This window comes from Drosophila miranda (assembly GCF_003369915.1).
Source record: "Drosophila miranda strain MSH22 chromosome Y unlocalized genomic scaffold, D.miranda_PacBio2.1 Contig_Y2_pilon, whole genome shotgun sequence".
Lineage (NCBI taxonomy): Eukaryota > Metazoa > Arthropoda > Insecta > Diptera > Drosophilidae > Drosophila > Drosophila miranda.
The window spans coordinates 19,788,140-19,813,674 of record NW_022881614.1 but is presented as its reverse complement, the minus strand read 5'-3'; the positions used below and the strand labels follow the sequence as shown (position 1 = coordinate 19,813,674).

Genomic DNA, 25,535 nt, shown 5'->3' with positions numbered 1-25,535 from the left:
AGAGGCTAGAGCTACAAGGAGACAAGCGGCACAGAGACGACAATCTGAGTGCGTTCGTTCCAAAGAAAGCAGAAGCGACAAAACGACGGCAGCAAACAGCAAGAATCAAAGAACATTGATTGTTGTTGTGTTGCACTGCGTCGGACGGAGACTACAACTACAAGAAGAGACAAGCAGCAAGAAGACGACCATTTTGTAACAGCAGAAGCAGCGACGATTCGGGAAGCGACAACGAGTTAACGGCGAACAGCGAGAGCAAGGCAAGGCAACAAAGAGAGGACGGCAACAGCGACATCGACAGGCAAGCGAGATCTGGATGTGGTGGTGTGTGTGCGTCAAATTTGGAGTCTGGAAAGTTCTGCGCAGAAGCGAGAGTTAACAAGGGTAAACCCATAGTAAGGTGAGCGTTAACAGAGAAGCGATCGTTAACAGTGACGACTTTAAAGGCGTTTTCGAAATCGATGTTAACTGGAAAATTGTTAACAGGCCAGCAGTAATAAGGTTGTTTAAGTTGATTTAATTACATTTTCTTAGATATAAGCTAATATAAATTATTTTGTATTTAAATCGTCACGATGCAAGTTGAAGAGATAATGACACTGAGAGCCGCAGATTTGCGAGAGAAGTTAAGAGAGCTTGCGTTGCAGACTTCGGGACGAAAGCGCGATTTGCAAGATAGACTATAAATACATCACGGCTTTCCAGTTGAGGATGAAGAAGAGTCAGAGGATGAGTCCGTAGTAACAGCAGTGGATGATACCGTAGCAGTTCAACCAGGTACGCGACAGGCAGAGTATAAATCTTGGTTTACGCTAAAAGACGTAAAAGGTAGTGTGTCACAATTTTCTGGTTCTAATAACCCCGACATCAATCAATGGATAGAGGAATTAGAAGAATGCGCAGCTACTGTTCAATGGATTCAATTACAATTATTCATTTATGCCAAGCAGTTGTTAGTTGGTGCAGCAAAATCTTTCGTTCGTAGTTTGCGTGATATTCGTAACTGGAATTCGTTGAAGGCAGCTCTGTTGGATGAGTTTAGTGTTAAACTGTCGTCCGTAGAAGTACATAGAATGTTGCAAAAGCGCCAGCAGAAAAAAGGAGAGTCGTTGCATGAGTTTTTGTATGCGTTAATGGAGATAGCCAAGCCAATTAAACTAGATGATGAGAGTTTAATCGAATATTTTGTGGATGGTATACCAGACGCTAGGGCAAGTAAGGCAATGCTGTACCAAGCTAGAAACTTAAAGGAGCTTAAATTTCAGATCGATGTTTACCAGAAAGCTAGAGGCGGATCCAAGCCGATGAGTAAGAATTGGCCGCTGAGTAATAAAAGTGAGAGTTCGGTGAAAGGGTCGATGACAGAGAATTTTAGGAAATGTTTTAAGTGTGGAGACAAATCGCATTTGAGGAAAGATTGTCCCAAAAATGATTTTTGTTGTTTCAAATGTGGCCAACCAGGACACCGTGCTGCAAGCTGTAATGTCAAGGTCGAAACCAGACAAGAAAAGAGATCGAATACGAACATTATTCGAGATAAGAAAGTCGTCAATAAGCCGTCAGGTATTTTCACTCCATCAGGTTTGGAATTAAAGGATATTAAGTACGCGAATTTGGTATTCCAAGGTTTGATTGATACTGGAGCAGATTTGTGTTTAATTCGCAGGAGGGTATTTTTGAAATTTGGAAATCTTGAACTGATCGGCCAGGAGAAATGTTTAACAGGTATTGGAGATAGTCAAGTTGTAACTTTTGGTAGCTTTTCGATACCAGTGAAAATCGATGAGATTGGAATGGAGGTAGAATTTCATGTCATTCCAGACGAGGATATTGGTTTTGAAGCCATTTTAGGAAGGACTATTCTGGATCATGTGGACATGCAAGTTTCTAAGACAGGAACAAGATTTGTTCGTAGAGTTTGTGGCGAGGATAAAGATAAGAAACTTGATCAGGTAGCATCGTCCTCATGCGTGGAATTGTTTAATGAATATAAAGGCATTTGCATGTCAAGTATTGACGAAGTTGAGAAGGAGTTTTCAATTGATGTTGGTTATCTCAGTGAAGCACATGCTAGAGAAGTTAGGGGTATGGTAGGAAAGTACCAACCTCAGAGAAATGTAGATGCGCCGATAAAAATGAAAATTGTGTTAGTGGATGAGATACCAGTTTTCCAGCATCCGAGACGATTACCGTTGTGTGAACAGGAAATCGTGGACAAGCAAGTGGAAGAGTGGCTGGCTCAGAAGATTATAAAGCCAAGTACATCGGAGTATGCATCACCAGTAGTGTTGGTACCGAAAAAGAACGGTAGCAAGAGACTATGCTGTGATTACCGAAAGCTGAATGAGAAAATAGTTCGCGATAACTTTCCAATGTCACATATGGATACAGTGTTGGAGAAACTGCAGGGTGCAAAGTATTTCACCACGTTGGATTTAACGAATGGTTTTTTCCATGTGCCTGTAGAAGTCGAGTCTCAAAAATATACGTCTTTTGTGACTCAGAATGGTCAGTTCGAATTTTTATATGTACCATTTGGAATTTCAAATTCTCCAGCGGTGTTTACCAGATTTATAATGGCTGTGTTGAGAGATTTGGTAAAGAATAATGAAGCAGCAGTCTATATGGATGACGTTATTATTTGTAGTCAAGATATAGAAGAGAGTTTGTTAAAGTTGAGAAAAGTACTGAAGATAGCGGAAATGAATGGGCTACGTATAAATTGGAGAAAGTGTCAGCTGTTACGACAAAAGGTTAATTTTCTGGGGTATATAATAGAAAAGAACACGATAAGACCAAGTGATGAGAAGACGAGGGCAGTCGAAAAGTTCCCAGTGCCAGTTGATAAAAAAACAGTGCAGCGTTTCATAGGATTGACTTCTTATTTCCGAAAGTTTATTGAGGGTTATGCTGTTATTGCAAAACCATTGACAGATCTGCTGCGGAAGGATGTTAAATTTGAATTTAAGGAGATACATCAGGTTGCGTTTGAACAACTAAAGGTAGCATTGATTAGTAGACCTGTTTTAGAAATGTACAACCCGAAGTTGGAGACAGAAATCCATACTGATGCATCAAAATGGGGGTATGGAGCCGTGTTACTGCAAAAGAGTTTGGAAGACAGCCAATTCCATCCAGTTCAATATATGAGCCGTAGGACTAAGCCATGTGAAGAGAAATATCCTGCTTATGACCTTGAGGTTCTGGCAATTATCGAAGCTTTAGCGAAATGGCGTGTATACGTTTTGGGTATAAAGTTCAAAATTGTCACAGATTGTAATGCATTTACAATGACGATCAAAAAGAAAGACGTTCCTTTGAGAGTAGCACGTTGGGCCATGTACCAACAAGATTTTAATTATGTTATAGAACATCGCTCAGGAACGAAGATGAGGCACGTTGACGCGTTGAGTCGTGTATCTTGTTTTATGGTGACCGAAAGTATAGCTCATCGTTTGAAAGAAGCTCAGCTAACCGACGATTGGGTTAAGGCTGTTAAAAGTATTGTGGAGGACAAGGAATATGAGGATTATTATATTCAGAATCAGATTTTGTTTAAGGATCCGGATAAGGAGCTTATCGTAGTACCAGCTCAGTGGGAAAATGAGATTATATCAATAGCACATAAGCAAGGACATTTTTCAGTTAAAAAGACACAAGATATCATTGAAAAGTCGTATTATATTCCGAAGTTAAAAGACAAAGTATGGCGCGTAATAAATAGTTGTGTCGAGTGTATCATTGTCAAAGAAAAGACAGGAAAGCGTTTATGTCCAATTTGTTTCGTGAATATTGTGAGAGGGAGAAAATACAGCATTTAATGATTGCCACAGGCGTTCCACGTGGGAATGGTCAAGTCGAAAGGATGCACAAGATAGTGGTGCCTATGTTGTCGAAATCGTGTCAGGGTAATTCCGGTAGTTGGTATAAGCATCTAGGAAAAGTACAGCAAATGATCAACAGTGTTGAGCCGCGAAGTACCAAGGTAACACCTTTCAAGATATTGACTGGGCTAGACATGCGTATAGGAATGGATCCAAAAAATAAAAGAAATATTGGAAGAATCACTTATCGAAGAGTTGAACAAGGACCGCGAAAAAATTAGAAAGGAAGTAGTTGAAAACATTGCACGGTTACAGCAGGAAAACAAGAAGAGTTTTGACTTAAAAAGGAAACTAGATAGACAGTATGAGGTTAATGAGCTAGTAGCTATCAAGCGTACTCAGTATGGTACTGGATTAAAGCTAAAAGGAAAGTATCTAGGGCCGTATAAGGTGGTTAGGGTAAAGAATCATGGAAGGTACGAAGTCGAGAAGATTGGGGATACTGAGGGTCCCTATAAGACCTCTACAGTTTCAGAATATATGAAACCTTGGCTAGACCCATCCGAGGCGAATGGTCCGTCAGGACAGCCGAATGTAGGAAACGAAGGAAAGAGAGAGACACGAAGCGGTCGTGTTTTCGTCGTGTCGTCGGGATAGAGCAGTAATCGGCTCTGAGAGAGCCGATAGCAAGAGAGAGAGATAGTCAGTTGTCAGTTCAGCCACGCATCAGACGTACACGCATATAATTATTCACAAACATACTTGTAAAACTTGGAGCTGTTATAATTTTAAGTCCAACATACTTATCAAATAAATGTTACTCGTTGCCATCAAGCAACTTAAACTACTACATACATGTACCATAACGAACACTTTATTTATTCACAGAGCATTCACATGTGACATCCTTTGGTTTCTAATACTGGTCCCAGTATTGGGGGCGGCATGGACGGTTTTCTAAGGGTTAAACTACAAAGAGAGTGAGAGCGCTCTAACTGCGATTGCCCACTCGGAGAACGGCGTCGTTTCATGCTAGGGCGGCGTAACCTCGTTTCCGATCGCCATGAAGAGTCTTCGTTTGCGTTTCGACGAAATCACAACGACAATTAGCAGTTGCAGCCGGCCGCGCTTAAACCCGTGTTACCCATTACATTGTACTCTATACGCGATTAAGATTAAAGTTTAAGTTGATTGAAGTCCAAATGAATAAATCTCGAATTGTCTATATCGTGTAGTACATTATTAAACGCAAAGATTCCCCAGAGCATTTCTGCTCAACATTGAAATCTCGTATCGAGGATTTCACAACACACGCATATAATTAGTCACAAACATACTTGTAAAACTTGGAGCTGTTATAATTTTAAGTCCAACATACTTATCAAATAAATTTAACTCGTTGCCTTCAAGCAACTTAAACTACTACAAATTGGGGGCTCGTCCGAAAATAAGCCCAAGACAACAACATTTGCAAGTGAGATTTGTGCGTGTATTTGGAAATTTTGGCGAATGAGACTGGTGACACAAGAGATCGGTCGCGGTGCGAAATTGAATTGCAGTCTGGCCTATAAGTGCGAGAGAGACACTTGTCGATGAAGGCGCATTAGTGTGAGCAGACATTCAAGAGAGCTGAAGCGACAAAACGACGGCAGACGGCAGCAAACACAGCAAGAATCAAAACCTTCGTTGTTGTTGTTGTGCATTGCGTCTGAGAGGCTAGAGCTACAAGGAGACAAGCGGCACAGAGACGACAATCTGAGCGCGCTCGTTCCAAAGAGAGCAGAAGCGACAAAACGACGGCAGACGGCAGCAAACACAGCAAGAATCAAAACCTTCGTTGTTGTTGTTGTGCATTGCGTCTGAGAGGCTAGAGCTACAAGGAGACAAGCGGCACAGAGACGACAATCTGAGTGCGTTCGTTCCAAAGAAAGCAGAAGCGACAAAACGACGGCAGCAAACAGCAAGAATCAAAGAACATTGATTGTTGTTGTGTTGCACTGCGTCGGACGGAGACTACAACTACAAGAAGAGACAAGCAGCAAGGAGACGACCATTTTTTAACAGCAGAAGCAGCGACGATTCGGGAAGCGACAACGAGTTAACGGCGAACAGCGAGAGCAAGGCAAGGCAACAAAGAGAGGACGGCAACAGCGACATCGACAGGCAAGCGAGATCTGGATGTGGTGGTGTGTGTGCGTCAAATTTGGAGTCTGGAAAGTTCTGCGCAGAAGCGAGAGTTAACAAGGGTAAACCCATAGTAAGGTGAGCGTTAACAGAGAAGCGATCGTTAACAGTGACGACTTTAAAGGCGTTTTCGGAGTCGATGTTAACTGGAAAATTGTTAACAGACCAGCAGTAATAAGGTTGTTTAAGTTGATTTAATTACATTTTCTTAGATATAAGCTAATATCAATTATTTTGTATTTAAATCGTCACGATGCAAGTTGAAGAGATAATGACACTGAGAGTCGCAGATTTGCGAGAGAAGTTAAGAGAGCTCTCTGGTATGATGAGCTCGTGAGGTGGCTCAAAGGGGGCCTAGCTGAGGCCACCGGACGGGTCGCAGGTTGCGGATAGCGAACGACCTACCTATATACAGGTCATATAGGTAGGTCAGCTGCGAATAATCGGACAACCCTAGGGAGAGTACCGAAAATAACAGCCCCGGACAGCCAGCGGGTGTTCGCGAAGTAGCAACACTGACGATGCGCTTGTGGTGCCGCCTCGTATAAGTAGCTCACACACTCCCCTATCCCTACACACTACCTACCCACATCCCAACCCCCCACATTCAGCTCACACCGGGCCGGTGTTATTCGACCCGTGCCGAGAGTCAGCCTGGCTGGGGGCCCGGTATATAAAACTAGCCCAGTCGTTAACGGAGAGCTCAGGGACTTGGCAGCCCCCTGTTCTAAGTATGCCTTATCCGGGCAACGTGGATCTCTGCCCGGACGGACCGTACCCCTTCTCTGCAGCTCGTGGGAAAAGAATGGAAGAATTTAAAAACAAACAAAATGAGTCTGGCACTCCCCAAATGCCAACAGGGAGCAATCCCAAACAGGGGAAGGCAGCGGCCCAAAGGCCTGGCCCGACCCGCAAATCAGCAGGGAAAACCTGCGCGGCGGAAAATGCTAGGGAGAGCCCAAAGGGGTCCCATCCCGGTGTCGGGGTGGGTGGTGAATTGGCTCCCAAAATCGATACCTTGGCAGAGTGGCTATGCAATCCTGCGGCTGCTCTGCCTGCTGGTAAAGTGGCGGGTGATGAGTCACCATCTACTAGTGTCCAAGCCAAATCTTTTACATATGCCGATAGGAGTGCTGGCAATATACTCCGTCGGCAGAACGCAAGCCAGATGTCCAGCCCGACGGACAAATGGATAAAGAAGGTTGAGTGGGCCTCGAAGGTGCTGCCGAACTTTGGCAAGGAAGCACCGAAGAAGGAAGCCCCTCAGCCAAAAAGGCAGCGCTCACAAGAGACTCCGGGGCCGACACCGAAGCGCTCCAGAGTGCTGCCTAACACATCATTCGCGCAGATTGCCAGAGAAAGGACGCTGATTGGCGTCCTGGACAAAGGTACCCGACGATCACACAGAGATAGACCCAGAGGGCTACTCCACCGATGGCACGCTGAGATGCGACTTCGAGGCGATGTGTTGCCACGAAGAAGTCGAGGACGATCCGGATGCCGACATTACAGTGGTGGAGAACACTAAGGATGTCCTTGAGGCTCCTTCAGATCAATCTCCACCACTGTAAAGCAGCATCCGCTGCTCTTATACTCCGTCTCGAAGAGAGCGGAGCAGACGTAGCCCTGATCCGGGAACCTTGGATAGTGGGAGACAAGGTTTGTGGACTAGGGTCGAAGGAGTACAAGATAATTGTAGCTCAACATGAAGGTAAAACCCGCACCTGCATTCTCGCCAGAAAGCACCTTAATATCTTTCTGCTCCATAATTATAGCGATAGCGACAACACGGCGGAAAGCCTAGAGCTGAAAGGGACACATCTAAGGCTGATGTCGTCCTACATGGCCCATGAGGGAAACGATCCACCCAACGACCTTGTTCGCAAACTAGCCAGCGACAGCGAGAGGTCGGACATAGACCTATTAATAGGTTGCGATGCCAACGCTCACCACACTCAATGGGGGAGCTCGAACACAAATGTAAGGGGTGAGTCACTTTTCAGCTTCATCCTTAACTCAAATCTATTTATTTGTAATCGGGGAAACGACCCCACTTATATAATTAAAAATCGACAGGAGGTTATTGACATCACCCTAGTGTCTTCCAACCTGTTAGACATAGGCAAGAGTTGGCAAGTCCTCGATGACCACTCTTTCTCTGACCACAGATACATCGAGACCACACTATCCCTCGAGTGTCCGAAACCTAAGGACTATATTAATCCCAGGAAAGCCAACTGGGAAAAATATAGCTCAGCCCTGGAGGACTTACTCTCCTCCAAAGCACCATCATGCCCTGACACAAAAGACGACCTAGATCGCCTAGTGAACAGGTTCACAGAGGCATGCAACAAAGCCTTCGCGGCAGCATGCCCCTCTAGCAATTCTAGGGGGAAAAAGAAACCCCCCTGGTGGTCAAAACAAATAGACATCCTACGTAAAAGCTGCAGGACCCTCTTCAACAGGGCCAAAAGCGCGAACGAGGAGAGCCACTGGGCAGACTACAAAATCAGTCTGTCACTATATAAAAAGGAAACAAGGAAAGCAAAAAGGGCCTCTTCGCAAAAATTTTGCTCGGAAATTGAGGAAACGTCAGAGGCCGCAAGGCTTCGCAAGATTCTCTCAAAAACTAGATCTCTGAATTGTTTGCACAATGTCTGTCGTGGGGGTTGTTTGTTCAATTGTTGCAAACACAACAACAACAACAACAACAACAACAACGTTAACAGCAAAAACAGTGGCGTCTGCGGCTTACATATTTATGAGTTGGCACTTTGCCTCCCCCTCGTCAGCAGAGTCTTCTCCACGAGACCATGGCGACAAAAACAATCGCGAAAATGACATATTGTTGCTGCACTACATGATGATCACAATGAAGCAGAATGAGAAGACGATGATGATGTATGGGACAACATCATGGAAACTCAAGTGGGAAGCACACACACCCAGAGCCAGACGTGTGTGGTGCGGTGTGGCTGCGGGGCACTTGTAAGTGTCATAACCATCGGGGGGTCTGTTTATTTATAGTTATATAGTAGGCATATGCCCTATAGAGTGTACTGGATTAATCTGGATTTTATTCTCTCCTGTCTCTGAGCTAAGGTTTACATTTAATTCGATCAAAAACATCTGCTTGAAGCCCTGTATTATCTTGCTGCAGTCTTGTGCTCCAATTCTTGTTTTGCAGATGCACCACTCCACTTCGTTACGCCCTCCGTGGCGCGACTTGGCTTTCATCTGTGTGGGGCGGGAGTTTTTTTGTGCACTCTGCACAATGCGGCGTATGCGCAGTGTCTGCTCTGTCACTTGATGTGCATGTCGAGCGGATTGCATCACCGTCAACATCATCAGCGGCAGAAACAACACTGGCAACAGCAGTGGCAGTGCCAGCTGCCTGGGGCACCTTTTTTGCGGTTGAAAAATCGGCACACGAAAATTATAAATTCCGATTTTCACTTGCCGCCACGGCTTTTATAATATTTTCACTTATTTCTCTACCATTGCCCGCTGAGAATTTGCAATTCTCACCAAATTATTTCGTGCCAGGAAGGCGTAAAAGACACAAAAATAAATCACAAAAACAAAAAACCAAAAAAAAAAACAGACAGAGAGAGAACGAGGGGGAACGTTGTGAGTTGCTGCGGACACCGCAACTCTACGGTTATACCGGATACTAAGTCAGTATGGCTCTCCTCCGGCAGACGCCGCTAATATTAAACGACACGACAAAGAGTGCGTGCGAGAGAGACAGAAAATCAGTCTGAGCGTGACGTCGGGCGCTGCGTAGCCACTGCAAATTGATTTGTTCCTTTTGGCTATAAAAATTATCTGATCTGATCCAGATTCAGCAATCTGATAGATATGGTCATTATCTATGATTCTGCGTTTTTAGTTTTCTCGAATGTGCAATATTGTGGATGCAACAGATTTTCGTCCTTTGTGGGGGCGGAACGGGGTGGGGCGAAATTTTGAGATACACGTTTTATAGTAAGATCTAACAGGAGTGCGGATACCAAATTTGGTAACTCTAGCCTTAATAGTCTCTGAGATTTTTAAATATCCCCAGATTTTCGTCTTTTGCGGGGGCGGAAGGGGGTGTGGCGAAATTTTGAAACAAACTCGTCTCGGTCCGATATATTAGGAGTGTGGATACCAAATTTGGTTGCTCTAGCTTTTGTAGTCTCTGAGATCTAGGCGCTAATGTTTTACTCTAAGCAAAGCCGCCTATGCTACGTGTGTGTTAGAGAGAGACAGGGCGAGAAAAAATGAAATTGTTTTCTTGATGCTGGCTATAATAATAATACGATCCAATTCAGATTCCGCAGTCTTAAAGATATGGTCATTCTCTACAATACGTTTTTGGTTTTCTCATATCTTTAAAATTGTGGATGCCACAGATTTTCGTCCTTTGTGGGGGCGGAAGTGGGCGGGGCGAAATTTTGAAATATTTTTGTAGCAGTGACATATCACAGAAGTCTGGATCCAAAACATCGTTGCTCTAGCTCTTATAGTCTTTGAGCTCTAGGCGCTGAAGGGGACGGACAGACGGACAGACGGACGGATGGACAGACGGACAGACAGACAGGGCTCAATCGACTCGGCTATTGATGCTGATCAAGAATATATATACTTTATGGGGTCGGAAACGATTCCTTCTGGACGTTACACACATCCACTTTTACCACAAATCTAATATACCCCAATACTCATTTTGAGTATCGGGTATAAAAACGAGGGGGAACGTTGTGAGTAGAGTGAGAGAATGAAGGGGGTGTGGCGAATTTTTGACACAAAACAGTCAAGGTCCGATATCACAGGAGTGTGGATACCAAATTTGGCTGCTCTGGCTCTAATAGGTTCTGAGATCCTTGAACTCATATTTTGCAATTGGCAAAAACGACCATGAAACCTGTGTGTTAGAGAGAGACAGAGCGAGAAAAAATGAAATTGTTTTCTTGATTCTGGCTATAATAAATATACGATCTGGTTTAGATCTTGCACTCTAGAAGATATAGTTATCCTCTACGATTCTGCGTTTTCAGTTTTCTCGTATCTCTGAATTTGTGGATGCCACAGATTTTCGCGTTTTGTGGGGGCGGAAATGGGCGGGGCAAAGTTTTGAAATATACTTGTAGCAGTGACATAGCACAGAAGTCTGGATCCAAAACATCGTTGCTCTATTGATGCTGATCAAGAATATATATACTTTATTGTAAACGATTCCTTCTGGACGTTACACACATCCACTTTTACCACAAATCTAATATACCCCAAATACTCATTTTGAGTATCGGGTATAAAAAAAAGAGTTGTTGCACAGCACTTTCGTGTGGCTTCAACATCGCCTTTGACTTCCGCTTTTGCTGTTGCTATTGAGTGATTATTATTATACAGCTCCGACAATGTTTATAATGATTAAATTACTTGCAAAAATCTCTTTGTACGTGGCCAGGCACGTTTCGGGGCTCGATGGCCGGTCTATTCTTAGGCCCAAGCAAGTGGCCGGGCCACACAACGTTCTTGAACGACGCATAAAATAGTGCCTAAAATAATATTATGTGGAATAAGGGAATTAGAAGAGATGCCAAGAGATGAAGCCAGATGACGGGGGTAGATTCGGTTAATTAAAAGTGCCTCGTTATGGATCTTGAGCTTCAATTAGTCATCGATTCGAGTGCGACTACAATTTGGCTATGCTAATTCCTTGGCTTCAACTGCAGTTGGCAGTGGATAATTGACAGTTGCCAGCTGGCATTTGGCCATGTTTTGTGATTCACCAAAGAGCAAAGGCAGACCAAAGATTCAACAATCACTCCAGCCCCGAATTACATCATAGAAATGAAAACTCTTCAGACTGATTTCTGCCAATCAATGTGCCAGCCCAGGCACAATGCATTCGTTCAGTATTCGATAGTCGGCATTCGGTTTTGTATATAAATGTAGGAAACGAAGGAAAGAGAGAGACACGAAGCGGTCGTGTTTTCGTCGTGTCGTCGGGATAGAGCAGTAATCGGCTCTGAGAGAGCCGATAGCAAGAGAGAGAGATCAGTCAGTTGTCAGTTCAGCCACGCATCAGACGTACACGCATATAATTAGTCACAAACATACTTGTAAAACTTGGAGCTGTTATAATTTTAAGTCCAACATACTTATCAAATAAATTTAGCTCGTTGCCTTCAAGCAACTTAAACTACTACAAATTGGGGGCTCGTCCGAAAATAAGCCCAAGACAACAACATTTGCAAGTGAGATTTGTGCATGTATTTGGAAATTTTGGCGAATGAGACTGGTGACACAAGAGATCGGTCGCGGTGCGAAATTGAATTGCAGTCTGGCCTATAAGTGCGAGAGAGACACTTGTCGATGAAGGCGCATTAGTGTGAGCAGACATTCAAGAGAGCTGAAGCGACAAAACGACGGCAGACGGCAGCAAACACAGCAAGAATCAAAACCTTCGTTGTTGTTTTTGTGCATTGCGTCTGAGAGGCTAGAGCTACAAGGAGACAAGCGGCACAGAGACGACAATCTGAGCGCGTTCGTTCCAAAGAGAGCAGAAGCGACAAAACGACGGCAGACGGCAGCAAACACAGCAACACAAAACCTTCGTTGTTGTTGTTGTGCATTGCGTCTGAGAGGCTAGAGCTACAAGGAGACAAGCGGCACAGAGACGACAATCTGAGTGCGTTCGTTCCAAAGAAAGCAGAAGCGACAAAACGACGGCAGCAAACAGCAAGAATCAAAGAACATTGATTGTTGTTGTGTTGCACTGCGTCGGACGGAGACTACAACTACAAGAAGAGACAAGCAGCAAGGAGACGACCATTTTTTAACAGCAGAAGCAGCGACGATTCGGGAAGCGACAACGAGTTAACGGCGAACAGCGAGAGCAAGGCAAGGCAACAAAGAGAGGACGGCAACAGCGACATCGACAGGCAAGCGAGATCTGGATGTGGTGGTGTGTGTGCGTCAAATTTGGAGTCTGGAAAGTTCTGCGCAGAAGCGAGAGTTAACAAGGGTAAACCCATAGTAAGGTGAGCGTTAACAGAGAAGCGATCGTTAACAGTGACGACTTTAAAGGCGTTTTCGGAGTCGATGTTAACTGGAAAATTGTTACAGACCAGCAGTAATAAGGTTGTTTAAGTTGATTTAATTACATTTTCTTGTATTTAAATCGTCACGATGCAAGTTGAAGAGATAATGACACTGAGAGTCGCAGATTTGCGAGAGAAGTTAAGAGAGCTCTCTGGTCTGATGAGCTCGTGAGGTGGCTCAAAGGGGGCCTAGCTGAGGCCACCGGACGGGTCGCAGGTTGCGGATAGCGAACGACCTACCTATATACAGGTCATATAGGTAGGTCAGCTGCGAATAATCGGACAACCCTAGGGAGAGTACCGAAAATAACAGCCCCGGACAGCCAGCGGGTGTTCGCGAAGTAGCAACACTGACGATGCGCTTGTGGTGCCGCCTCGTATAAGTAGCTCACACACTCCCCTATCCCTACACACTACCTACCCACATCCCAACCCCCACATTCAGCTCACACCGGGCCGGTGTTATTCGACCCGTGCCGAGAGTCAGCCTGGCTGGGGGCCCGGTATATAAAACTAGCCCAGTCGTTAACGGAGAGCTCAGGGACTTGGCAGCCCCCTGTTCTAAGTATGCCTTATCCGGGCAACGTGGATCTCTGCCCGGACGGACCGTACCCCTTCTCTGCAGCTCGTGGGAAAAGAATGGAAGAATTTAAAAACAAACAAAATGAGTCTGGCACTCCCCAAATGCCAACAGGGAGCAATCCCAAACAGGGGAAGGCAGCGGCCCAAAGGCCTGGCCCGACCCGCAAATCAGCAGGGAAAACCTGCGCGGCGGAAAATGCTAGGGAGAGCCCAAAGGGGTCCCATCCCGGTGTCGGGGTGGGTGGTGAATTGGCTCCCAAAATCGATACCTTGGCAGAGTGGCTATGCAATCCTGCGGCTGCTCTGCCTGCTGGTAAAGTGGCGGGTGATGAGTCACCATCTACTAGTGTCCAAGCCAAATCTTTTACATATGCCGATAGGAGTGCTGGCAATATACTCCGTCGGCAGAACGCAAGCCAGATGTCCAGCCCGACGGACAAATGGATAAAGAAGGTTGAGTGGGCCTCGAAGGTGCTGCCGAACTTTGGCAAGGAAGCACCGAAGAAGGAAGCCCCTCAGCCAAAAAGGCAGCGCTCACAAGAGACTCCGGGGCCGACACCGAAGCGCTCCAGAGTGCTGCCTAACACAGCCTGGACCCCCCCCCCCCCCCCCCCCCCCCCCCCCCCCCCCCGTCTTTAAAGACATGGGCTGGTACCAGGGCTGCATAAAAATCGTAGCCTGTGAAGACGAGCGCTCCGTACAGCTGTACAAAGCAGCGGTAGCGCAAGTCGGGGAAGTCTACCCAGGGGCGAAGCTCGTCGCTGTAGACTGGAGCGAAGTGCCCAGTAGACCAAGGGCGAGAGTCTGGGTGCCCGCCTCCATGAAGGAGCCGGAGCGCATCCTAAAAATGTTGCAAAGATGCAACCCCCACCTCCCAACAGCAGATTGGAAGGTGGTCAAAGTTGAGACGACACAGGGCCCCACAAACCAGGCGGTGGTCGTCCTCAACAAAGAGTCGCTGGCCCCGATTGAGGCTGCCAAAGGCGAGCTCAATTTTGGGTTCAGATCTGTGACCGTAAAGGTCTACAAGTCGGATGCGGCGGCCGAGGCACGACCCGTCGACAAGGCAGTTGAGCAGGACGCTGCCTCGGAGATCGAAGCACCCGACGATCACACAGAGATAGACCCAGAGGGCTACTCCACCGATGGCACGCTGAGATGCGACTTCGAGGCGATGTGTTGCCACGAGGAAGTCGAGGACGATCCGGATGCCGACATTACAGTGGTGGAGAACACTAAGGATGTCCTTGAGGCTCCTTCAGATCAATCTCCACCACTGTAAAGCAGCATCCGCTGCTCTTAAACCCGTCTCGAAGAGAGCGGAGCAGACGTAGCCCTGATCCGGGAACCTTGGATAGTGGGAGACAAGGTTTGTGGACTAGGGTCGAAGGAGTACAAGATAATTGTAGCTCAACATGAAGGTAAAACCCGCACCTGCATTCTCGCCAGAAAGCACCTTAATATCTTTCTGCTCCATAATTATAGCGATAGCGACAACACGGCGGCAAGCCTAGAGCTGAAAGGGACACATCTAAGGCTGATGTCGTCCTACATGGCCCATGAGGGAAACGATCCTCCCAACGACCTTGTTCGCAAACTAGCCAGCGACAGCGAGAGGTCGGACATAGACCTATTAATAGGTTGCGATGCCAACGCTCACCACACTCAATGGGGGAGCTCGAACACAAATGTAAGGGCTTTTCAGCTTCATCCTTAACTCAAATCTATTTATTTGTAATCGGGGCAACGACCCCACTTATATAATTATAAATCGACAGGAGGTTATTGACATCACCCTAGTGTCTTCCAACCTGTTAGACATAGTCAAGAGTTGGCAAGTCCTTGATGACCACTCTTTCTCTGACCACAGATACATCGAGACCACACTATCCCTCGAGTGTCCGAAACCTAAGGACTATATTAATCCCAGGAAAGCCAACTGGGAAAAATATAGCTCAGACCTGGAGGACTTACTCTCCTCCAAAGCACCATCATGCCCTGACACAAAAGACGACCTAGATCGCCTAGCGAACAGGTTCACAGAGGCATGCAACAAAGCCTTCGCGGCAGCATGCCCCTCTAGCAAACCTAGGGGGAAAAAGAAACCCCCTGGTGGTCAAAACAAATAGACATCCTACGTAAAAGCTGCAGGACCCTCTTCAACAGGGCCAAAAGCGCGAACGAGGAGAGCCACTGGGCAGACTACAAAATCAGTCTGTCACTATATAAAAAGGAAACAAGGAAAGCAAAAAGGGCCTCTTCGCAAAAATTTTGCTCGGAAATTGAGGAAACGTCAGAGGCCGCAAGGCTTCGCAAGATTCTCTCAAAAACTAACCCCTCGGTAGGGTATCTTAAAAGGAATGACGGCACGTGGACTAACTCCAGTGAGGAGTCCCTGCACATTCTACTAGACACACATTTTCCAGGGTGCACAACCATCGAGACGGCACATCTTCCAGGAGAGGGACCGGTAACCTCGATGGATCACATCCTCACTATAAACAGCTTCAACCCGTTCAAATCGCCAGGCCCAGACCAGGTTATCCCGGCCCAACTTCAGAAGGCTGGGGATACGGCCATCAACTGGCTACAAGGTATCTTCAGCAAGATACTGGCTGTGGGTACAATCCCGCGAACATGGCTTAAGGCAAAGATAGTCTTCATTCCCAAAGCTGGGAAAGCCTCGCACTCAGCTGCAAAAGACTTTAGACCAATCAGCCTATCGTCCTTCCTCCTCAAAACCTTTGAGAGACTCGTCGGGCTGCAACTGAGGACAACTATACACCCTCAGTTGCTGTCAGGCGCACAGCATGCCTACCGGAAAGGAAAATCCACGGAAACGGCTCTTCATGAAGTGATCTCAGCGGTAGAGAAATCTCTGCATCACAAAGAGTACTCACTCATAGCCTTTCTCGATATTGAGGGAGCTTTCGACAACGTTGTACCGGGCGCCATTACAGAAGCCCTGACTGACCTGGGGGTGGACCGTCACTTGGTGATGCTCATTGATCAATTGCTCACATGCAGGACGGTGACATCATCGATGGGATCGTCCGCCCAGTCAAGGTATGTCAACAGAGGCACCCCGCAAGGTGGTGTCATGTCTCCTCTTCTGTGGAACATAGCAGTCAACAAGATTCTATGTGACCTAGAAGGGGGGGGCTGCAAAGTCGTGGCCTATGCGGACGACGTTGCGATTATCTTCTCGGGGAAATACCCCCAAACACTGTGTGACTTAATGTCCACAAAGCTAGCGCAACTGTCGGATTGGACAGAATCGCGCGGTCTGGGAGTAAATCCCTCAAAAACGGAACTCGTACTATTCACAAACAAATACAAGGTCCCGCCCCTCAACCCTCCAATACTACAAGGATGTAGGCTCTCCTTTAGCGACAGTGCCAGTTACTTAGGGTTGGTAATTGACAAAAAGCTTAGCTGGAACCTGAATGTCAAAGACAGAGTGAAGAAGGCAATGACTGCACTCTACACATGCAAAAAAGCTATTGGGCTAAGATGGGGTATGATCCCAAGCATAGTCCAATGGATATATCAAGCTATAGTTAGACCAATACTACTCTACGGAGTTACGGTGTGGTGGCCGGCCCTATCGAAAAGGGCGATCACCAAGCAACTGGGCAAAGTCCAGTGGACTGCCGCCCTATGCATCAGCGGAGCTCTTCGCACCACCCCAAATGATGCGCTAAATGCCATCCTATGCCTACAGAGCCTTGACCTCGCAGGAAAGGAACGGGCAGAAGCAGCAGCAATACGTCTAAGAGACTCAGATCAATGGGTGACACAGTGCATAGGTCACTCAGCCATATTAAATAATAGCAGTACCGTTCCCTCAAAAACAGACTACCAAGTTCCAAGAGAGTACACAGACACTCCCTTCGACACAATCATCCCTCACAGAGACGAATGGCTCGAGGGACTCACAGGCCCAGATGGGGCCATAAACATCTTCACAGATGGATCAAAGCTGGACGACAGAGTCGGAGGGGGAATCTACTCTGAACAGCTAAGCATAAGGCATTCCTTCAGACTCCCAGATCATTGCAGTGTCTTTCAAGCGGAAGTCATAGCAATCAGGGAGGCTCTAGACTGCCTACAAGCGGCTGCCGTCACGGCAACCAAGCTAAACATTTATAGCGACAGCCAGGCTGCGATCAAATCGCTAAGAGCGATTTCCTCGAACTCGGCCACCGTGGCAGACTGCCGCAAATCTCTGCACGAGATGGCTCAGCAATTTGCTATTAGCCTGATTTGGGTCCCGGGCCACCGGGACATCGAGGGCAACTGTATAGCGGACGAGCTGGCCAGATCTGGCACTACAATCCCCCTTCTCCAAGACAAGGAGGATATCTGTATGCCAATGGCCACCTGTAAGCTCATTATAAGGGAGCAATACAAGCGACTAAAAAACGATATGTGGCAAACAGTGCCACGATGTCGCACAACTCGGCAAACATGGCCGACCATGGACATGAAGCGCACCTCCGAGCTCCTCAAGTTAAGCAGGAAAAGGTGCAGCGTAGTCACACGTTCCCTCACGGGACACTGGCTAATAGGCACCCACGCTAACAGGCTGGGGGCCCCACATAACGATTTTTGTCGCAGCTGTAGAGACGAGGAAGAGGAGGAGACAGTGGAACATCTGTTCTGCTCCTGCCCAGCTCTCAGCAGAAGAAGGTTACAGCACCTGGGCTCAGCCTTTCTACACGACATCTCAGAGATGTCCAAACTATGTCCCAGGAGGATAGCGAACTTTGTGAGAGCATCTGGATGGGATAATTGCTGACAGGAAGTCTCACAACGCAGGAAGGAAATGATCCTATGCGGTATCACAACGGGCCGAAACCGGCCTAAGTGTGACGGGTTCCGAGCGAGCCCGGCAGCCGCCTCAACCTAACCTAACCTAACCTAAGAGAGCTTGCGTTGCAGACGACGGGACGAAAGCGCGATTTGCAAGATAGACTATTAATACATCACGGCTTTCCAGTTGAGGATGAAGAAGAGTCAGAGGATGAGTCCGTAGTAACAGCAGTGGATGATACCGTAGCAGCTCGACCAGGTACGCGACAGGCAGAGTATAAATCTTGGTTTACGCTAAAAGACGTGGAAGGTAGTGTGTCACAATTTTCTGGTTCTAATAACCCCGAAATCAATCAATGGATAGAGAAATTAGAAGAATGCGCAGCTACTGTTCAATGGATTCAATTACAATTATTCATTTATGCCAAGCAGTTGTTAGTTGGTGCAGCAAAATCTTTCGTTCGTAGTTTGCGTGATATTCGTAACTGGAATTCGTTGAAGGCAGCTCTGTTGGATGAGTTTAGTGTTAAACTGTCGTCCGTAGAAGTACATATAATGTTGCAAAAGCGCCAGCAGAAAAAAGGAGAGTCGTTGCATGAGTTTTTGTATGCGTTAATGGAGATAGCCAAGCCAATTAAACTAGATGATGAGAGTTTACTCGAATATTTTGTGGATGGTATACCAGACGCTAGGGCAAGTAAGGCAATGCTGTACCAAGCTAGAAACATAAAGGAGCTTAAATTTCAGATCGATGTTTACCAGAAAGCTAGAGGCGGATCCAAGCCGATGAGTAAGAAATGGCCGCTGAGTAATAAAAGTGAGAGTTCGGTGAAAGGGTCGATGGCAGAGAATTTTAGGAAATGTTTTAAGTGTGGAGACAAATCGCATTTGAGGAAAGATTTTCCCAAAAATGATTTTTGTTGTTTCAAATGTGGCCAACCAGGACACCGTGCTGCAAGCTGTAATGTCAAGGTCGAAACCAGACAAGAAAAGAGATCGAATACGAACATTATTCGAGATAAGGAAGTCGTTGATAAGCCGTCAGGTATTTTCACTCCATCAGGTTTGGAATTAAAGGATATTAAGTACGCGAATTTGGTATTCCAAGGTTTGGTTGATACTGGAGCAGATTTGTGTTTAATTCGCAGGAGGGTATTTTTGAAATTTGGACATCTTGAACTGATCGGCCAGGAGAAATTTTTAACAGGTATTGGAGATAGTCAAGTTGTAACTTTTGGTAGCTTTTCGATACCAGTGAAAATCGATGAGATTGAAATGGAGGTAGAATTTCATGTCATTCCAGACGAGGATATTGGTTTTGAAGCCATTTTAGGAAGGACTATTCTGGATCATGTGGACATGCAAGTTTCTAAGACAGGAACAAGATTTGTTCGTAGAGTTTGTGGCGAGGATAAAGATAAGAAACTTGATCAGGTAGCATCGTCCTCATGCGTGGAATTGTTTAATGAATATAAAGGCATTTGCATGTCAAGTATTGACGAAGTTGAGAAGGAGTTTTCAATTGATGTTGGTCATCTCAGTGAAGCACATGCTAGAGAGGTTAGGGGTATGGTAGGAAAGTAGAGAGAAATGTAGAAGCGCCGATAAAAATGAAAATTGTATTAGTGGAAGAGATACCAGTTTTCCAGCATCCGAGACGATTACCGTTGTGTGAACAGGAAATCGTGGACAAGCAAGTGGAAGAGTGGCTGGCTCAGAAGATTATAAAGCCAAGTACATCGGAGTATGCATCACCAGTAGTGTTGGTACCCAAAAAGAACGGTAGCAAGAGACTATGCTGTGATTACCGAAAGCTGAATGAGAAAATAGTTCGCGATAACTTTCCAATGTCACATATGGATACAGTGTTGGAGAAACTGCAGGGTGCAAAGTATTTCACCACGTTGGATTTAACGAATGGTTTTTTCCATGTGTCTCAAAAATATACGTCTTTTGTGACTCAGAATGGTCAGTTCGAATTTTTATATGTACCATTTGGAATTTCAAATTCTCCAGCGGTGTTTACCAGATTTATAATGGCTGTGTTGAGAGATTTGGTAAAGAATAATGAAGCAGCAGTCTATATGGATGACGTTATTATTTGTAGTCAAGATATAGAAGAGGGTTTGTTAAAGTTGAGAAAAGTACTGAAGATAGCGGAAATGAATGGGCTACGTATAAATTGGAGAAAGTGTCAGCTGATACGACAAAAGGTTAATTTTCTGGGGTATATAATAGAAAAGAATACGATAAGACCAAGTGATGAGAAGACGAGAGTAGTCGAAAAGTTCCCAGTGCCAGTTGATAAAAAAGCAGTGCAGCGTTTCATAGGATTGACTTCTTATTTCCGAAAGTTTATTGAGGGTTATGCTGTTATTGCAAAACCATTGAGAGATCTGCTGCGGAAGGATGTTAAATTTGAATTTAAGGAGATACATCAGGTTGCGTTTGAACAACTAAAGGTAGCATTGATTAGTAGACCCGTTTTAGAAATGTACAACCCGAAGTTGGAGACAGAAATCCATACTGATGCATCAAAATGGGGGTATGGAGCCGTGTTACTGCAAAAGAGTTTGGAAGACAGCCAGTTTAATATATGAGCCGTAGGACTAAGCCATGTGAAGAGAAATATCCTGCTTATGACCTTGAGGTTCTGGCAATTATCGAAGCTTTAGCGAAATGGCGTGTATACGTTTTGGGTATAAAGTTCAAAACTGTCACAGACTGTAATGCATTTACAATGACGATCAAAAAGAAAGACGTTCCTTTGAGAGTAGCACGTTGGGCCATGTACCTACAAGATTTTAATTATGTTATAGAACATCGCTCAGGAACGAAGATGAGGCACGTTGACGCGTTGAGTCGTGTATCTTGTTTTATGGTGACCGAAAGTATAGCTCATCGTTTGAAAGAAGCTCAGCTAACCGACGATTGGGTTAAGGCTGTTAAAAGTATTGTGGAGGACAAGGAATATGAGGATTATTATATTCAGAATCAGATTTTGTTTAAGGATCCGGATAAGGAGCTTATCGTAGTACCAGCTCAGTGGGAAAATGAGATTATATCAATAGCACATAAGCAAGGACATTTTTCAGTTAAAAAGACACAAGATATCATTGAAAAGTCGTATTATATTCCGAAGTTAAAAGACAAAGTATGGCGCGTAATAAATAGTTGTGTCGAGTGTATCATTGTCAAAGAAAAGACAGGAAAGCGTTTATGTCCAATTTGTTTCGTGAATATTGTGAGAGGGAGAAAATACAGCATTTAATGATTGCCACAGGCGTTCCACGTGGGAATGGTCAAGTCGAAAGGATGCACAAGATAGTGGTGCCTATGTTGTCGAAATCGTGTCAGGGTAATTCCGGTAGTTGGTATAAGCATCTAGGAAAAGTACAGCAAATGATCAACAGTGTTGAGCCGCGAAGTACCAAGGTAACACCTTTCAAGATATTGACTGGGCTAGACATGCGTATAGGAATGGATCCAAAAATAAAAGAAATATTGGAAGAATCACTTATCGAAGAGTTGAACAAGGACCGCGAAAAAATTAGAAAGGAAGTAGTTGAAAACATTGCACGGTTACAGCAGGAAAACAAGAAGAGTTTTGACTTAAAAAGGAAACTAGATAGACAATATGAGGTTAATGAGCTAGTAGCTATCAAGCGTACTCAGTATGGTACTGGATTAAAGCTTAAACGAAAGTATCTAGGGCCGTATAAGGTGGTTAGGGTAAAGAATCATGGAAGGTACGAAGTCGAGAAGATTGGGGATACTGAGGGTCCCTATAAGACCTCTACAGTTTCAGAATATATGAAACCTTGGCTAGACCCATCCGAGGCGAATGGTCCGTCAGGACAGCCGAATGTAGGAAACGAAGGAAAGAGAGAGACACGAAGCGGTCGTGTTTTCGTCGTGTCGTCGGGAAAGAGCAGTAATCGGCTCTGAGAGAGCCTATGGCAAGAGAGAGAGATCAGTCAGTTGTCAGTTCAGCCACGCATCAGACGTACACGCATATAATTAGTCACAAACATACTTGTAAAACTTGGAGCTGTTATAATTTTAAGTCCAACATACTTATCAAATAAATGTTACTCGTTGCCATCAAGCAACTTAAACTTCTACATAAATATAATTAAAGAGCAGGAAAAGACGCATAACCACTTCAACAAAGGCCGCCCCGCAGTACGAGTATTTCGCTCTTAATTAGACTTCATTAATTTCGGTTTCAAACTGAAATAGAGCCGTCGCTGGCACAATCAAACGCATAATTAACAATTGCGTGGATAATTGAGTGTAAAATTCTAGCACAGCCGATCTGCGGCGATCTGTTTGTGGCGTGGACATAATTCAGGGGCAACAGACTTAACAGTGGACTAGAAAAATGAGAAGACATTGGCCCGAGCGCGAAGCCCAAGCAGCCATCAAATGTAGGCCATCAGAGCCAGAGCTAAACAAATGTGTTGTGTCTTTTGGTGGCCTAATTAAGCTTTCATTTGGCATGCAAATAAGTCTTTCGCTTCGCTCCCCATTCTCGATGGAACTCTGGCAGATGCTATGATTCAACAACAAAGCCCCAAACGGCGCATAGGCCAAAGACCCCCCCCCCCCCCCCCAAGATTTGGCCGATAGTTGGCCAAAAGGGTAGAACACTAAGCAGATACAAATCACATGACGTGTAGCGCGAACCGACAGGGCAATTTTATAGCGAATCTTATATCTCTAATATCTTTGTTCCTTTTAGTTTTGGGGAACTTTGTATGCATCAAGTGTTTCGGGCGAAGTCGAGAGCCGCGATTGTATCGCTCATAAATTCTGTCCAAGGCAAAACTGATCTTTCGGGGCAGGAGCTCTTTGACTTCGAAGCTGGGGCTGAGGCTGCGGCTGAGCTGACATTTTTGGTTAATAAAGATATGAAATTATATTAATACAATTGCTAATCTGCGTGTAAATTAAGCACACGCATTGCGGGCCACAACTGGTTTTCCCCCACAAGTGACTGGGCCGCGATGAAGGCTGTTGCTTGAACTGTTTTCCACAGACTTAAATGAGTGGTGCTGTTGCATGCGGCTTAGTTTATATTTCTATTTCATGTCCAAAGAACCTTTTGTGCCTCCCGAACAAAAGACTCAGGCAACGAACTTGATTTTGTAATTTTGTAAAACATGCAAATACATGCCAGATATGCTCACTTATATATACTACAGTATATAGTAGTATATGGTATATATTCTCTTTAGCTTTTATTTCACACTCATGGACATGGTTATGGCCTTTGGCGTTTAGCACATACACTGATACACACACACAGACACAGAGACACAGGTAGAAGCCATGTTTATTTATAAGACACAGCCGAATGCTAATTACAAATGCCTGAGCACATCGGCTGCCCATCAAATGATCTTCTCTGGCCGATCGAGCATGCTGCATTCGTTTCAATTAGCGACTAAATCAATTTAGCCAAATGCCAAGGTCGCCCCTGGAAGAGATCTCTATCTCTCTCGGGTACTCACCCTGATTGCAATGTGCAATGCGGCGTATGCGCAATGTCCGTCGTAGCACTAGTATCCGAATATTCACTGTTTGTTCTTGTGTGCTGGGGGTTTGATTCTTGAGTCTGATTCAGAACTCGGCTCGTAACGCCCACCAACCAGAGACACCACCAATCAATCACCGGACCAGGTTTCTCTGCTGAGGCTCTGCTGTTTTATGGTTAGTAAGTCGCTCGCTGGGGAGTTAGGCGTGGTAGAAGCGCGCGCAAGAACCACTCGCCGCAAGCTGTGTGTTTCAACTGGCGAAGTAACGGTGTGCCAGGCCGCAAGACAGCCCAGAAAAGCACCAAAAAGCACGCACACCACAGCCGAAGAGCGGCCGAGGCGGCACGAGGCTGCCGCCCAATACGAGGCTGGGGCCGAACCGAAGCTTGGCCTTCGATCTTTTCAGAAACTTGTCGACAGCCGAGCAGCGAAGTTCACTCTCTGGAGAGCGGCATGACGCACTCTACTCTCCCAGAATAAATCGGACTATATCATATAGATATCTCGAAAGATCACTTTTGTTTCTAAAGATAATCCAAGAAAATGTTTTAACATGTTTCAACCATATTGAAAGACTATATACATCAGATCTTCCAGGGTATCTTTAAGTTATACAACCCAACAGAGCCTTCCTTTCTGGGTTTTTGTTGATTTTACCATTTTGAGCGTGTGAATTAGTTCTGATTTGATTTGAATTGATTTCATTGCCGCTGCCGCTGCCGCTGCCGCTCCCGTGGCTGAAGTATCGCTGGGTATTTCCCCTCCATTCTGTCTGCAGGGACAAGCTACTTTATTTGGCTTGGGATTTCTTTTGATTAACTCAACGAGTGACATAATTCAGGCTCAGACTTTTATCCGTTTATGTCACTTTACTTATATGGTGGGCCCGAGTCGAATGCAATTTGCTAAAAATCCAAAATTGAAATGGAAGCAGAGTGAATCATGGGGGTGTGGCGGCACCCCAAAAGTGTGTGTACCCATCCAAAATTGTGGATGGATTTCCCTTTCACAACTCAATTATCATGCTGGCAAATTGATTGTTTTCTTGGCATTTGTGGCCAGTAGTCGTCGGCGCTGAGCTAACACCGAAGGAATGCCGACGGATTGGGGCTTTAAATAGAACTCCTCAAGTGTCCGGCTGTCAGAGTCAATGTTCATGGGTATTCAATCACATTAGATCTTGGACAAAATGAAACCTAACGAAAGGCTGCGATGTGTGGCAATAATTGCCCAAGAATGCCTCCCTCTTGCCGGCCCTGTTGTAATCCAGTATAATTTTGCAGCCACTGCCTTGTTACTGTTTTTTGTTATTTCAATTAAAGCCAAAACAGCAAACGGCAAATGGCAACAGCTGTGGCTACAGTAGACAATGGCAGCTATGAGCCAGGTGAATGGGAATGTTCGGGTAACATATTGGTGGGGAGAGTCGGGGAGCGGTGGGTCGTTGTTTTAATAATCATTACAAATAGCTTTTGCGGCGACCGAACGAACGGCCAACG

General features: G+C 45.4%; 1 protein-coding gene across 1 annotated transcript in view; it reads right to left on the bottom strand.

Annotated features, from left to right (window-relative positions):
* LOC117193549 overlaps positions 1-24,278 on the bottom strand; it is a 46,338-nt gene extending 22,060 nt beyond the window's left edge. Inside the window, exon 1 of the mRNA XM_033398296.1 lies at positions 24,013-24,278. The gene's annotated coding sequence lies outside the window, so the exon portion shown is untranslated. The remainder of the gene's footprint in view (positions 1-24,012) is intronic.
* Positions 24,279-25,535: the final 1,257 nt, after the last annotated feature.